This window comes from Carlito syrichta, unplaced genomic scaffold (assembly GCF_000164805.1).
Source record: "Carlito syrichta isolate Samal-C Ts95f unplaced genomic scaffold, Tarsius_syrichta-2.0.1 Scaffold303962, whole genome shotgun sequence".
Taxonomy (NCBI): domain Eukaryota; kingdom Metazoa; phylum Chordata; class Mammalia; order Primates; family Tarsiidae; genus Carlito; species Carlito syrichta.
The window spans coordinates 179348-192796 of NW_007248058.1; the positions used below are offsets into that span (position 1 = coordinate 179348).

A 13449-nucleotide genomic window follows, 5' to 3' on the forward strand; every position below is an offset into this window, starting at 1 on the left:
TAGAGGAAGACCGTTCTAAAGGGAAATAAAGACAGAAGAATAATGACTCTTTCAGCCTCACTGCCATTCTTGGTGGCTTTTCAGAAATGTTTAATTAAAAATGTAAAAAAGTCAGGTGCAATGGCTCAAGCCTGTAATCCCAGCACTTTGGGTGGTCAAGGTAAGAGGAATGCCTAAGCTTAGGGGTTTGAGACCAGCTTCAGCAACTTGGTAAGACTTTGTCTCTACAATAAATCAAAAAATAAGCTGGTCGTGGTGGTGCACATCTGTAGTTCCATTCACTTAGAAGGCTGAGGGGGAAGGATGACCTGAGCTCAGCAGGTCAATGCTGGGGTGACTGTGAGCCTGCCACTGCACTCCAGCCTGGGCAACAGAGTGAGACTCCAACTCAAAAAAAAGAAGAAGAGACCTTCAAGAGGCAGCTGGAAATGCAAATCTGGAGCTCAGGAAGAGACAAACACTTGAAACAGACATTTGAGGGCCTCAGCAAACAGATATATTTTAAAGGCTATGGAGCAGGTGAGATCCTCTGTGAAGAGAGAAGAGAAGAGAAGAGGATCCAAGACAGGAGTGGGTGCTCAGAGGAGACTGAGAGAGGGAGAGAAAACCCGGGGAAGGTGGTGTCATGAAGCTGAAAGCCAGGTGGGATTCTGCTAGTCAGAAGCTGTCGGCTGAACACACCTGAGAATTCAAGATGAGCACAGAATACAGACAGCCCTTGACTTAGGACTATGCTTTTCAACTTGACAATGAGTCTGTTGAGGTATTAGATGCATTTTTGACTTTTGGCGTTTTTCTCCTTGCAAGAGCTTCTCGTAACTGAATAACTAACTGGGTTATACCTGGAGGGAGGTGTGGGTCAGGGAGGGCTTTTAAGGCTGGGAGCTGCTGGACCAGGTGTCCACGATGAGGGAGGAATCTGGTGCAGAACAAAAGGAGAGGTGTCGAGATGGAAGGGCCAAGTGCCCTTGGTGTGGGGCCTGGCAGGGGTGGGTACACAGCATGAGTCTGCCAAGTTACTGCAAATTTCTCCAACCCAGCAAGTACCATAACTAAGATTTGACTCCTCATCTCTGACTCCTGGTTCAGTGCTCAGGCCACCAGACCGTGCTGTCTCATAGTCCGTAGTCCAGTCTGCTTCTCATCTAGAAAGTCATTTCTCCCAGGTGCCATCGGTAGCACGACTGCTTCAGATGCTGAAGCCCCTGATTCAATTTCTTGTTGAAATGGATTTCTCACGAATAAGGATAATCCCCCATTTCATGTTTACGCACTTGATTGACTTCCTTTTCCCCACACTCTTCCCACAACAGGTTTTGCCGTTTCTATTTTCTGAGACATTCAAATAAATGCGAGTTGGAATTGTGACCAAGTACCTCCTGAAATGCATAATTTCCCCCCTTTATTATCTTTGAAACAAATGGATGAATTGCAAAGGAGCTACATTAATGAGATGTTTCATTTGAGGTTTTGATTTTGCGAATGCTGGGACACATAATTAAGGTTCAGCAGTACGTAAGTGTCTTCAGGAATACAAAACCACTGGTTCTGCATCTAGAGTTTTGGGAACATTTTCTGCTGAGACACAGACCTCTCATAGCTGTTTTCCTGTGTTCTGAAAACACTCGGGCACAAGGAAGACAGAACGTGCAGTCCTCATGGGGGTGGCAGATGAGTAATCAACATGGCTGTCATCGTGACAGTTAACAGAAAACCAGTGCTGGGAGGAGTGGCAGAGGTGACGGGGAGTGGGCACTAGCTTATATTTCTTTTATGCTCTTAATTGCAGAGCAATTTTATTCCATTTCATTCTAGATGATGTCTCAGGCAGTTAAACAGTGGGGAGAGGAAAGAAGACCGAGTTAGATGCGGGTACAGATAGGGGAAAAATCCTCTAGAAAAAGGTAAGCCCAGAAAGGATTTAAATGCCTAAGAAAAAAAAAAAGGAAATTATTCACAAGCATTTTCTCTGAATCAGTATACTACATACTTTTTTAAACGATAAAAGAAAAACTGGCACGGGCCTGGTACATCCATCAAGATGGAGGAAGAAAAGAAAGTGAACTTATTTAGAAAATAGAGAGAGGTTCTTTGTCTCGAGGCATCCAAAATGACCATTTCTTTAGCAGACCACAAATGACCTAGAAGCGTAAATTAATTTTTCTGGCAATTTCTATCTCTTAGGTTATGTCTAAACACACAAGCCAGCTTGAGCTAAAATCAAGGTGAGTCGAGTAGCAAATGCTCACAAAATGGTTGTTTCTACTTCTTTTGAAATAGTATTATAAAGTAACAAGATAAAAATAGTAAATATACATATCGATTTATTGAGTGACCCATTCAGGCGATAAATACCTCTTGGGCTTGTATTAGGTTGAACCATATGAAGTTACCTTTGGTCAGATATCGCCTTTGGTCAAGTATTGATCAAAATAGTTGCAAATCAACAATATTATGTGATCCAAGCTAATACTACCGTTAAGCAAATAGAGAAAACTTTTCTTAAGATTGAGATCAATTAATATGTATTTTGAGCATGGATTATAGGCTCAGGGCTGTACAAGACGTTCTAAATCAGTAGCAACAAACATTTTTAGTGTGAGAGTCTCTTTCAGTATTAAAAGTTTGGCAGACCTTAATGGGTCCTGTTATATTTTTAGTCTATCTCTCTTAGAGAATGCATAACCATGCTGGCCTAAATACAATAACACATATTAATAGATAATAATTCTGTATTTAATTTGTTACAGTAGTGTGGCTTATGTTTGAAAAATAATGGTATACATATATATGTATACATGTGGCACATATATGTATATTTAATCTATAATCTAGACAAAGCTTAATGCAAATTGGATTGTCAGACTGTATTAAATGGCCTTTTAAAGTTGCAAATGGTAGAAAACCCACTCAAATTAGCTTAAGCAAAAACAGAAAATGATTTTTACTTATATATCTGAAAAATCAGGAGTAGATATCATTTAAGCATATCTAGACCTAGGATTTCACATGATATAATTAAAACTTGTTCTCTCTCCATCACTAAGCTTTTTTCCTTATTGGTTTTATTGTTGACTTTATTCTGAATCTGCATCCTGCATCTGGTGGTCACTCTTGTAGTGGAGAGTGGTCTTCTATTTCCACATTACCCATACATGTCCTAGGACTGTCTGTCTTTGACTCTGATTGCCCTAGTTTTGGGCGCATACTTATTCATAAGCCAATCACTAGAGATAGGAAGATGGGATGTTCTGATTGGCCAGACCTTTCATAAAGCACTCCTAGAGTCCCAGATCAAAATGAACCTCATGAACTAACATTGAGGAGGAGGAATCACCAAGGAAAAACCGAGAAGCGTGAGTGTTGGCTGAACAGGCAAAAATAGCAGTTTTCCAACTGTGTGACCCCTGTGCAATAACTCCACTGCCACCCAAGGGACCATGGCCCATGGGCTAGACGTCACTGCTGAAAAGACTGTGTCATGCAGGAGGTTCTTCCTTACCTTGTTCTTGCAGTTCATTGGCTTATTCATTTATTTGGTGGAAGTCCATTTAGAATATACCCTACATAATATTTTGTACAAGGGGATTCAAATGGACCAAACAGTACTTTCTGTCACTGTTAAAGGGTCTAAACCTAGTAGGAAGACAAAATTGAAGAGCAATAAACCAAATGTGGTGAAAGTACAGAGAAAAATGTAACCAACTCTGCATAGAATGGAAAGGGGTTGCCAGGCACCGTGATACTTGAAGGAATGGGGATTTATTTCCGGCTGGAATAAAAAAATAAAATAGCAATGACTGAAATAAGCCAGGGTAATTTGGTGCTTAACTGGGATACCTAATTAATTAGGATATCACTGTATAAGTCAAGAGAGGAAGGTAGATATGGATCAGGAGGGAAAACTTGGAGTGCTCACACATACCTTAGACCCAAACACCATTAGGGTAAGGAAATCAGAAGCAGTTTAAAGCTTACGGGAATTAAGAAAAATCCTATACAACTTCCCAGTCCCCTGTTTGATCATGCAGTTTTTCTTAAGAGCTATTTAGTGGGAGAGAAGTCCATTTAAAAAGGTTAGGAAAAAGGGATCACTGATGCTTTTGGATGAGAAGGACAGGAATGGGAAGAAATTCAGATTATTGCCGTGATGTCTTTGGGAGCAGAGAGTTGAACCGTTTCGATCTCTTGGTTGATAAGGAAAGAAGAAAAGAAAACATCAGAACGTTTTGAGTGATTTTTACAGTCTAGGAGAAAGCTGACCTTGGGAGCACTTTGAAAAAGGATGTCAAGAATATTGGAAGGTTTTAGAGTCTTAAATTCAAGATTCACTTTCTTACTCTTCAAAGTTGACGATGAACCTATACTAAAAGGTGGCTTTTAAGTGGTTATTCTGTGCTGGCAAAGAGATTGAGTGAGTGGGGACAACCTCTGTGTCCATGGGAGAAATGGCTTGAATAGAGATAGATGTTTTTCTAGAAATCATTCAAAGACTTATGTATACATATGTGTCACCCACTGGGTGTCACATTTGGTTGATTTTCTGGGTCATATCAATAGTTCTTTGTGATGAGCTAAAAAAATTCACAGTGAGAAGAAAGATTTTTTAAAACTTTTTTATTTTTTGGTTTTAATACTTAACTATATAATTCAGTCCATTGTTATTCACAAGTGGTATTGAGTCTGTAATAACACTATCAATGAAAAGGCACGTACCTGTCTACATTTTGTAACAAAAAAGAAAATATATAAATAGCTTGCCATTGTTTGGTAAATTCTACTGTTCGGTTATTGGAAAGTTGAATAATCCATACTCCATGTGAACAAGTTAGAAAAGAACACTTAATGAGCAACAAAAGGAAGTACTTTCAGAGTACTATGCATTTTCATAAATGTTGCTGAGAAGACAGTTGCTCAAATATAATTCTCCCATTAGGAGGTTAAAAGAGATAATAACAGCTTAATACAGAGGAAATAACAAAAGAAATAAGATGTCAAATATGATCAGATTCGTCTTTGCCAAGTAAATTCAAACACTAAAATTGCTATGCAATTATTTCAAAACTCTTCTTCTTTTATGTTTCAGCCTTACATTCTTCAAGCAAGGGTTGGCCATTACATGTAGGCTCTGAATTACCCATGGTATTTGCATCTGGGGGGTAGTTCATCACTTCAAGAGGGAAGAAAACAATTTGAGGTCTATGCTTATTTCTGCCACCCTAAGTGATATTCATAGAAGTGATACAAAGTTTAAATTTGTATATATTGAGTATTGAATAATAAAGTTAAGCCAGAAAAAAAACCCGAGGACTCTTACCCTTCATATTTTTTTAGTTTATTTCTTTAATGTTGAATAGCTAAACATCGTTTCGGCATAAAGAATTACCCCAGTGTGGACAAATGAGAAGACCACTGGGTCAAGCGATCTGATTTCCAGAATCAATTCTGGCAGTAGTTATGTGACTTTTGAAAATGATGGCATGGGACGGTAGTAGGATGCTCTTTCGGCAGGCAAGCCAGGAAGCCTCGCACCTGCCAGCGGGGTGATTGTGCTGCTCTTTCTTTAGAAGCCCCAAGGAAAATGTATGTACAAAAAACAAAGCGAGGAATGGTGAGGTATTATAAGCTGAAGATTTTCCCTCAGGACCCACTGAAAAACTTGTTTCTGGTCTAGATCGTTTGGAAAACTAATTTTCTCTTGTTCTAGAGACACACTGGAGTCTTGAACCATGCCGGGTCAGATGCAAACTCAGGTCTCTAAAATCATTATCCCTTCCCCAGTACTGATGTGTAACACCATGGATTTGTCTTGCCTGTTTTTATGCATGTATATTTATAGACAATTTTTTATATTTGACTTATTTTGTTCAACTTTTTTTAGCGAATTCCTCCACTTAAATCACTCTACAATATCCATTCTATGAGAATACTTATTTCTTCATTCTATGGTTGATAGGTATTTGAACCATTTCCATAATAAAAATAGACTGCTCTGAACATTTTTACATACATGTTAGTGATCATATCTATGTACTTCTGTTGGGTCCTTATTGATGATGAAAAAGGAAGCTTTCCAACGGGAAAAGCATTCCCTAATTCTGGGCTCATATATCTGCGTTTCATCCTTACCCTGATCTTAGCCCCTTAATTCTTCACTATTTTTGGTTGTTTTTGAGGCTTCATACAGTTTTTATTTTTCCAAAAAATATTTTGTACAGCTCCTCTCAGAAGCAGTTTTTATCTGCTCTTACCAAAGGTGAAACTCTCAAAACACATTCTCTTTTTACTGACTTTAACTTGTCAATATCAATATCTGGATAGATAATGTAATCAGAGTTTCAGGTGCAACTCTATACAGTAAATAGGGTTATATTTTGTTCCAAATGCTCTCAGTTCTGAAGTAACATTTGTTTCTCTCCTCTTCTGCATTACTGTCAAACCTTGGGTATTTCGATACTAGTTCAATTAGACATTGTTGAATCTAAAGTGAGATTCAATAGGCATTTGATCTGTTATTTGTCTATTATTGACACTAGATTCAAAACAATTGGAAGTTATCAGAGGGGGAAAAGAACACTGTACTAGCTGTAGCTACCAAAATATCTACATTAAAAGCCAAAATAAGTCAGTGGCTGTATTTGCAGAGTACCATATATTTGCATTTGGGGAAGCATGTAGGCTAGAATTTCATTCTTATACGAATCTTTGACATCATGTGTGCAGCGGCATGGAAATTGTGTTCCTTATTAGGAATTCTTGTACACAGTTTTTTTGTTTGTTTGTTTTGAGTCAGAGCCTCACTCTGTCACCCAGGCTGGAGTGCAGCGGCATGCTCGCGGCCGCCATATCCTCAATCTGTTAGGCTCCGGTGATCCTTTCAAGTAGTTGGAACCAGAGGCCTGCACCACTACGCCCGCCTAATTTTTCAATTTGCGGTCTCACCAACTTGCCAAGGCTAGTTTTGAACCTTTGGGTGCAGGCAAACTTCTCACCTCTGCCTGCCAAAATGCTGGGATTCCAGTCCTGAACCATCGTGCCTGACTCATACATAGTGAATGAGAAACACAGTTGAACGACTTGGCTGAAGTCTATGCTCCTCACATCACCATGGGTAACAAGGAGTGAGCTGAGTGTTTTTGATGTCTTCTTCCTGTGCTTCATACTGCTTGTATCCTCTTCTCTTGACTGCCATGAGAGCAAAGAACCAGAATTTCAGTCTTCTTTATGTGTTAACTGGTAGGCAACATGTTATCATTTAGAAACTGGACTCCCACTTCACTGTCTCTTTCTGTGAGCTCGACTGCCTGTAAGCTTCATACCTATACGCTCAGAAGACACGGATGCAGATCGTAATAAGAAAGTGTGTCTCACCTAGGAAGAAGAGGTGAAATATAGCTGAGTCCCCTGAAGAGCTTTCATCAAATGTGAGTTCCTGTGCCCATCTCACTCACCAGCACCAAGGTTGTGTCAGAGCCCACATCTCCTTCTATCCCCAAATCTACTGAGACCCACAGCCTCAGGAAACTTCAGCCCAGTACTGCCGTATGATTTGCTTTTTCCTTTCCCTGTACCTGTGGGCCCATCTCTTCATGTGTGTCGGTTTCATCAGGCTCAACAGCTTAACTTTTTACATCCAGTTTCTCTTACTTGTCTTCGTTACCTCCTAAAAACTTGCTCTCTTAGATGTTCGATTCAACTTGCTAAAATCATCCATCATCAAGTTGTCCGTCTAACTCTCGTGGCCTATGCCCGTAGTTCCAATACTTTCGCAGGGATCGGAGCCAGCCGGAGGGCTTGTGGGATCACTGATTTCTGGACTCCTGAGCTTCCTGAGCTTCTGCTTCGGTGAGACTGAGTTAGAGCCAAGACACTGGCTTTCTAAGACGTTCCCAGGTAAGACTCAAGCTGTTGGTTTGGGAATCGCCCTTGGAGGACCACTGGCTGATCTCCCAATCTACGTACTCATTATGCCTAAGTTTAGTTCTCTGTGGTTTATCACCTTTATGAACCTCCTGTGTTTTGGCTTTCATTACTACCATGCCCCATGCTAACCACACTTCTGTGACTCTGGTTTCCCCAGATTGAAGAACAGCCAGGGCTCTGTTAACTGATTCAACTGATTCATGTATTCACTCATTCGCTCATGCATTTAGTATTCGTCATTCAATACATATTATTTAATCCTCAGCCTGCGACAGTTATTCTCTGTATAAAATTTTAAAATAGCTCAAAGAAGGAAAGACCATGGAGTAAGCTGACAATGTCGATACAATACAGACGTTTTATGATCGTGTTAAGCATTAGGCTAGACAGAAGCGCGGAGATAAGAGGCCTAAACCTGACTGCAAGGCAGCAGAGAGGGCTTCTAGAAAGAAGAGGTGCCCACGTTGAGCCCTGAGGTGCCAGTTGGAGTATGTAGGAGATAGATGATGACAAGGTACCAGAGAGGGGTGGGCATATGCAAAAAAAGCTGCAGAGAACTTAATCTCCATGTAGCTAATCAAAGAGTCATGGAGATGAATCTGAAGAAAGCATGGAGCAAAATCCACAGGGTAGTTTAAGCCGAGCAAATGAGTTTGGAGCTACAGGAAGTCATTAAGAAACTTTATGCAGGTAAGTGATATGATCTTCTTTACATTTTTAGAACTGGCAGGTGGAAAATAAACTAATTTTAAGTGATAAGCAATGATCTGAGTGAATGGTAGTTAGAGAATAAGCCAAAGTAGTGAAAACCGATGTGCAAAAAACTAGAGCAATTTTTTGAAAACTGTTTATAAAACGGCACTTATAAGACTTCATGACAGTCTCCTGCCTTTGTGGCAGCACTAACTGGCACACCTGGGGGAAGACTGGAGAGACTAGTTAGACTAAAAATGTGAAGATTAAAGATTTTCTAGAAATGAAAAGAAATAATCATGATTTTCTATGATCAACTACTGGGTTTCCTGTAATGTTAGAATAAGCCAACTGAGGAGGCTCCCCCGTGATTTCCAAAAAGTCAGTTGAGCACTCATTCAAACTTTTCATCTGAACACTGAACTTTAGTTTATATAAACATCTTCACATTTAGTTATATTCGTGTATTAGTTCCTTCCTGCTGCTGTTGAAAATTGCCATGAATTCAGCACTTAAAACAACATAAATGTATGATCTCATTGCCCTGTAGATAAAAGGTCTGGGTGGGCTAGGCTGATTTTTTGCTCTGGGTTTTCCAGGGCTAATATTGAGGTGGGGTCCGTTAAACTCTTATTGAGAAGCTCTTATGCTGGGGAAAACAACAACAAAAATCATTTCTAAGCTAGTCAGGTTGTTGGCAAAATTGATTCTTGTGGTTGTAGGACTGAATTCCCTGTGTCCTTGCTGGCTGTGATCTGAGGTCTGCCCTTACCCTCTGGAGATTCTCTCGCATGCTTGTATGTGGGCCCCTGCATCTCACAGCTAGCAAGGCACTCTGAACTCTTCTCATATCTGGAATCTCTCTGACCTCTTTGCCATGTCTCTCCTGCCTTCAAAGTTCTATGTTTTCAAGGACTCTGATGATTAGATTGGGACCTCTCAGATGATTCAGGATTATCTCCAAAGTCCTTTTTGCCATGTACAGTTACCATACCCAGAAGGTCTAGAAATTATAGTGTGGACATCTTTTGGTGGCCCTACTGACTATCACAGTTCCTATTAAATCTTTACATCTGCTGAGATGAACAGAAACAACAGCTGAAAGTGAGTGGCCCATGCCACTTACCGTTGTCATTGCAGAATTGCTCCTCTATTCCCAGATGGCACAAAGAACCTCAGTCAATGGCCGGCATCAGGCCAGCGCAAAAGATTTGCCTTTGCCTTTTTCTTTTTGTCTTCTTCTGGCATTCTGTTTGTCAAAGTTAGGATATTTAGTATCAAAGAAAATGCATTTCCATCACCACCTTCCAACAATGAGTTAGTTGTCCATTTGAGCTGTTTTAAAGCTCATGAACACACAGGATTAACACCTGCATTTGAGAGCATGGCGTTCAACCAAGTTAGGGTGGATGGGACATTCATGGAGATTATCCTGCTCACATGTTTGCCATTTCTTCTCCACTTAAAGCCAATATTACATGAAAAAATAATTTGACTATTGATAGTGTGGTTCATATATCCCAGAAAGCCTACCAGAGGCTTCTAAGATAGGGAAATACGCTGTTAACTCAGATCTCCTTGGAAAATGTAATTGTGGAAATTCTTATGGCAGTTATCGTGCTGCTCTGCCTGCCAGCAGGGGTTTCTGCTGCATCAGATACGAGGAAACGTGGCTCGGATACCTCACGTGTAGAGGAAATGTTATGGCAGGGATCAATGGAAAACTCAATCACCATTAAGCTTCGTAAAATTCTTGGTCAAGGAAGCATTATTTTTAGGTTTTATGATCAAATATTTGCATTTTGGCATTTGGCAAAATCAGAGTTTTTTTGTCATTTTTTTTTTTATTGGAGTCTCATTCTGTCACCCAGGCTGGAGTATGATGGCACACTCATGGCCACCGCAGCCTCGACCTGCTGGACTCAGGTGAGCCTTCCATCTCAGACTTCCAGGTAGTTGAAACTATAAATGTGCATCACCACAACTGGCTAATTTTTTAAAAATTTATTTACTGTGGAGATGAAGTCTCGCCAAATTATCCAGTCTGGTCTTGAATCCCTGGGCTCAGATCTTCTTCTCACCTCTGCCTCCCAAAGTGCTGTGAATACAGGCATGAGTCACAGTGCCCAGCTATCATTTTGTTTTTCTAAAAATACATATTTGAGTGGAATTTAGGCTTGGTCTTCTCTTCCAGACCTATACATTTTCTTCATTTCAAAGGCATTGGATTGTCATATGTTATTTTCTTTTTGTATCAAAGAGCAGATGGAAGCATAGGCCATACTTCTTAGTAATTTGGAAGAATTCAGCAAGTCAAATATTTCTCAAGTCTTTGTGCGATTTTTTTCAGTTATTTTTCTTTTCGTTTCTAGAAAAGAAGAAATCCCCTCTGTAAGCCTAAACTCTGTAGTGTCAGAATCAGAACAAAATATTTAAGATGCCAGAGGGATGAAAAGTGCTATATCCAGAATGAAAAAACCCTGTGAGCTACGTATAGAGAACATTCTGATCCCGTGAAGATGACTCCTTCTGGTGACCTCTGATCCCTGACTTTCAGTGGGGAGGGCATCCCTGTCTCTAACCTCCAATCCCTGTCTGTATAATCATTGTACAGAGGGTACAAATTAGAACCACTTTCTAGGTCACAGGCAGAGAAGGTGGTGTAGGTTTCGCTTCTGTATCCCTTCTGCAAGCTAATGTAAGGATACATCACTTACGATGCCTAACAAGAATGAAGGTAGAATTTCAGTGTTATAGCAATCACCTGTTGCATTTCTAGGCCCTGCAGACACATGCCCATGGTTACCACCAAGTTTCCTTCTCTGAGATTCGTGATGTCACTCATTCTCATAGCTCAGACTCGTGAACTTGATCTCCGACTTTGGCCACTGCTTGTAACACCACTACCACCCCCCACACAGTAACCATCTTCCTTTAAGAAATCTCAAGACTCCTAAAAACCCTCCTCAACCACCTGAAGAACAAGGTATTTTTCTGTAAACCTTATACCACGTATATAGCAGCTAGATATGAGAGCCTTATGTGACATGAAAACCAGTAGAAGTTACATTCTACCTCAAAGTTCTACAGAGTATGTGGGTAGGGCCTTGAATGCTGTGCTGACCATCTTCAAGTAGGGAGAGCCTTCCTTGTAAAGTATCAGCTTTAGAAAAATCTTAGTGATCATTGACATTAATTTATCTGTGCCACTTATGAAACAATAGACTAAATTGGGTCATTTCATTTTGTTCACTCTTGCTCTCTTCTTCTATAAAAACTGAAGGCAATATTGTTGCCTTCATGGCATTCCTATCAATAATAAATGAGTATATTTCTCTGAAATACCCTTCACGTTGCCAAATGTATAACAGATAGCTTTAAAAAATGTTACTTTCCTTCCCTCAACTCTCTGTTTCTTGCTTTTGTCAGATTGTGTTCTGATTTTCTCAGTCATTCATTCTTTCTAAGCAATCTAAGTCTATGTGACATATTTCATCCTCCCACAAATCAAGTTCAGAAAAGATAGACACCCTAATTCTGGGTTCCCTATTGATCATCAGTTACTCAAGTTAGTCACAAGTCATAGTTCTAGAATGTTAAATCCTTCATTAGTGTGCCTTGATTTAAAAAAATTTAAAAGCTCCTGCTTAAAATTTAGACACAACATGGTGGTGTATTTTTGAAGTCCTTCAGGCTAAGATTGTAGTTTGACGTTCAACTTGATAGTTTCATAACTTAGGTCTGCATAAAACTTTTTGTGGTGTTGTACTTTTTGTAGAAAACCTTTTAAAACTCACCATACATGCCCCTTAATTAGAAAAATCTCTGTCTTCATTATAATAAATGCAGACGACCTCAAGGAAAATGACACTCATCTTATGCCTTCAAGCAGCCAAAAGAACACAGGGTCTTCTTAGTACCACAATCAGCTGCTCCATCAAATAAAATTACACTAGCATAGCACTTTGCAACTTCTAAATATTTTTGTATCCATTACTCCTTTTGATCTTCCCAACAGCCTCGTAAAATAGTCAGGAAGGACACAGTTATCACTAATGCACACATGAGGAAACTGAGCCTAAGAGAAGTTATAGTCACTGCCCAAAGTCATGTGGGTCAAGGGTTCATCATTGCTTTGGTTTTGCATAAGGTTCCATGCATAACACTTTGAACTATGTATTCTATACTATGTAAACTGTTTTTATGTTTCTGATTGTGTTTTTGCATGTCTCAAACTTGAATGCAAATTTTTATGTAGGGATTGCATTTTTAAAAATTATTTTTATTGACATTTGGATAGTTTAGTGACTTTTAGTCAGTGAGTGAGGTTGTACCAAGATTCCAATTGGTTCAGTGATTATACTTAGAAATTCTAGGAAACATTGGGTCTAAGGAAATACTTAAATTCCTTATGTCTGCTGAACATGCAAAGGCAAAAAAAAAAGTAGTTGAGCAGAAATAACTTAAAGTATAAATGTGAGAATGATTTTGTTTTAAAATAATTCTTGACTGTGATTATAGTAATAGAATCCTACATGATGACTTAATTCTGATAAAATATAAGAGGATTCAGGTTTCTAATCACATGAATAAAGACAGTTTCTACTTTTAATTATATATGTTCATTTATAGAATCTCACTGCAGATTGTAAAATTAAAATTGCTACTAACTCTCAATTGCTTGTTTTAAAAATGTGGAGCTTAAGCCATCCCGGAGAGGTCATATTAATATTCCAAAATCACAGCTAGTTAGTGGCAAACTGAGATTAGAGTTTATGTTAGCTAACTCTGAGTCTTAATCCAGTGCACTTTTTACTATTCCAGACTTCCTCA

At 39.4% G+C, this 13449-nt stretch overlaps 1 protein-coding gene across 1 annotated transcript in view; it reads left to right on the forward strand.

Annotated features, from left to right (window-relative positions):
* LOC103261652 (serine/threonine-protein kinase TNNI3K-like) overlaps positions 1 to 13449 on the forward strand; it is a 286249-nt gene that overhangs the window by 147606 nt on the left and 125194 nt on the right. The gene's annotated exons all lie outside the window — the stretch shown is intronic.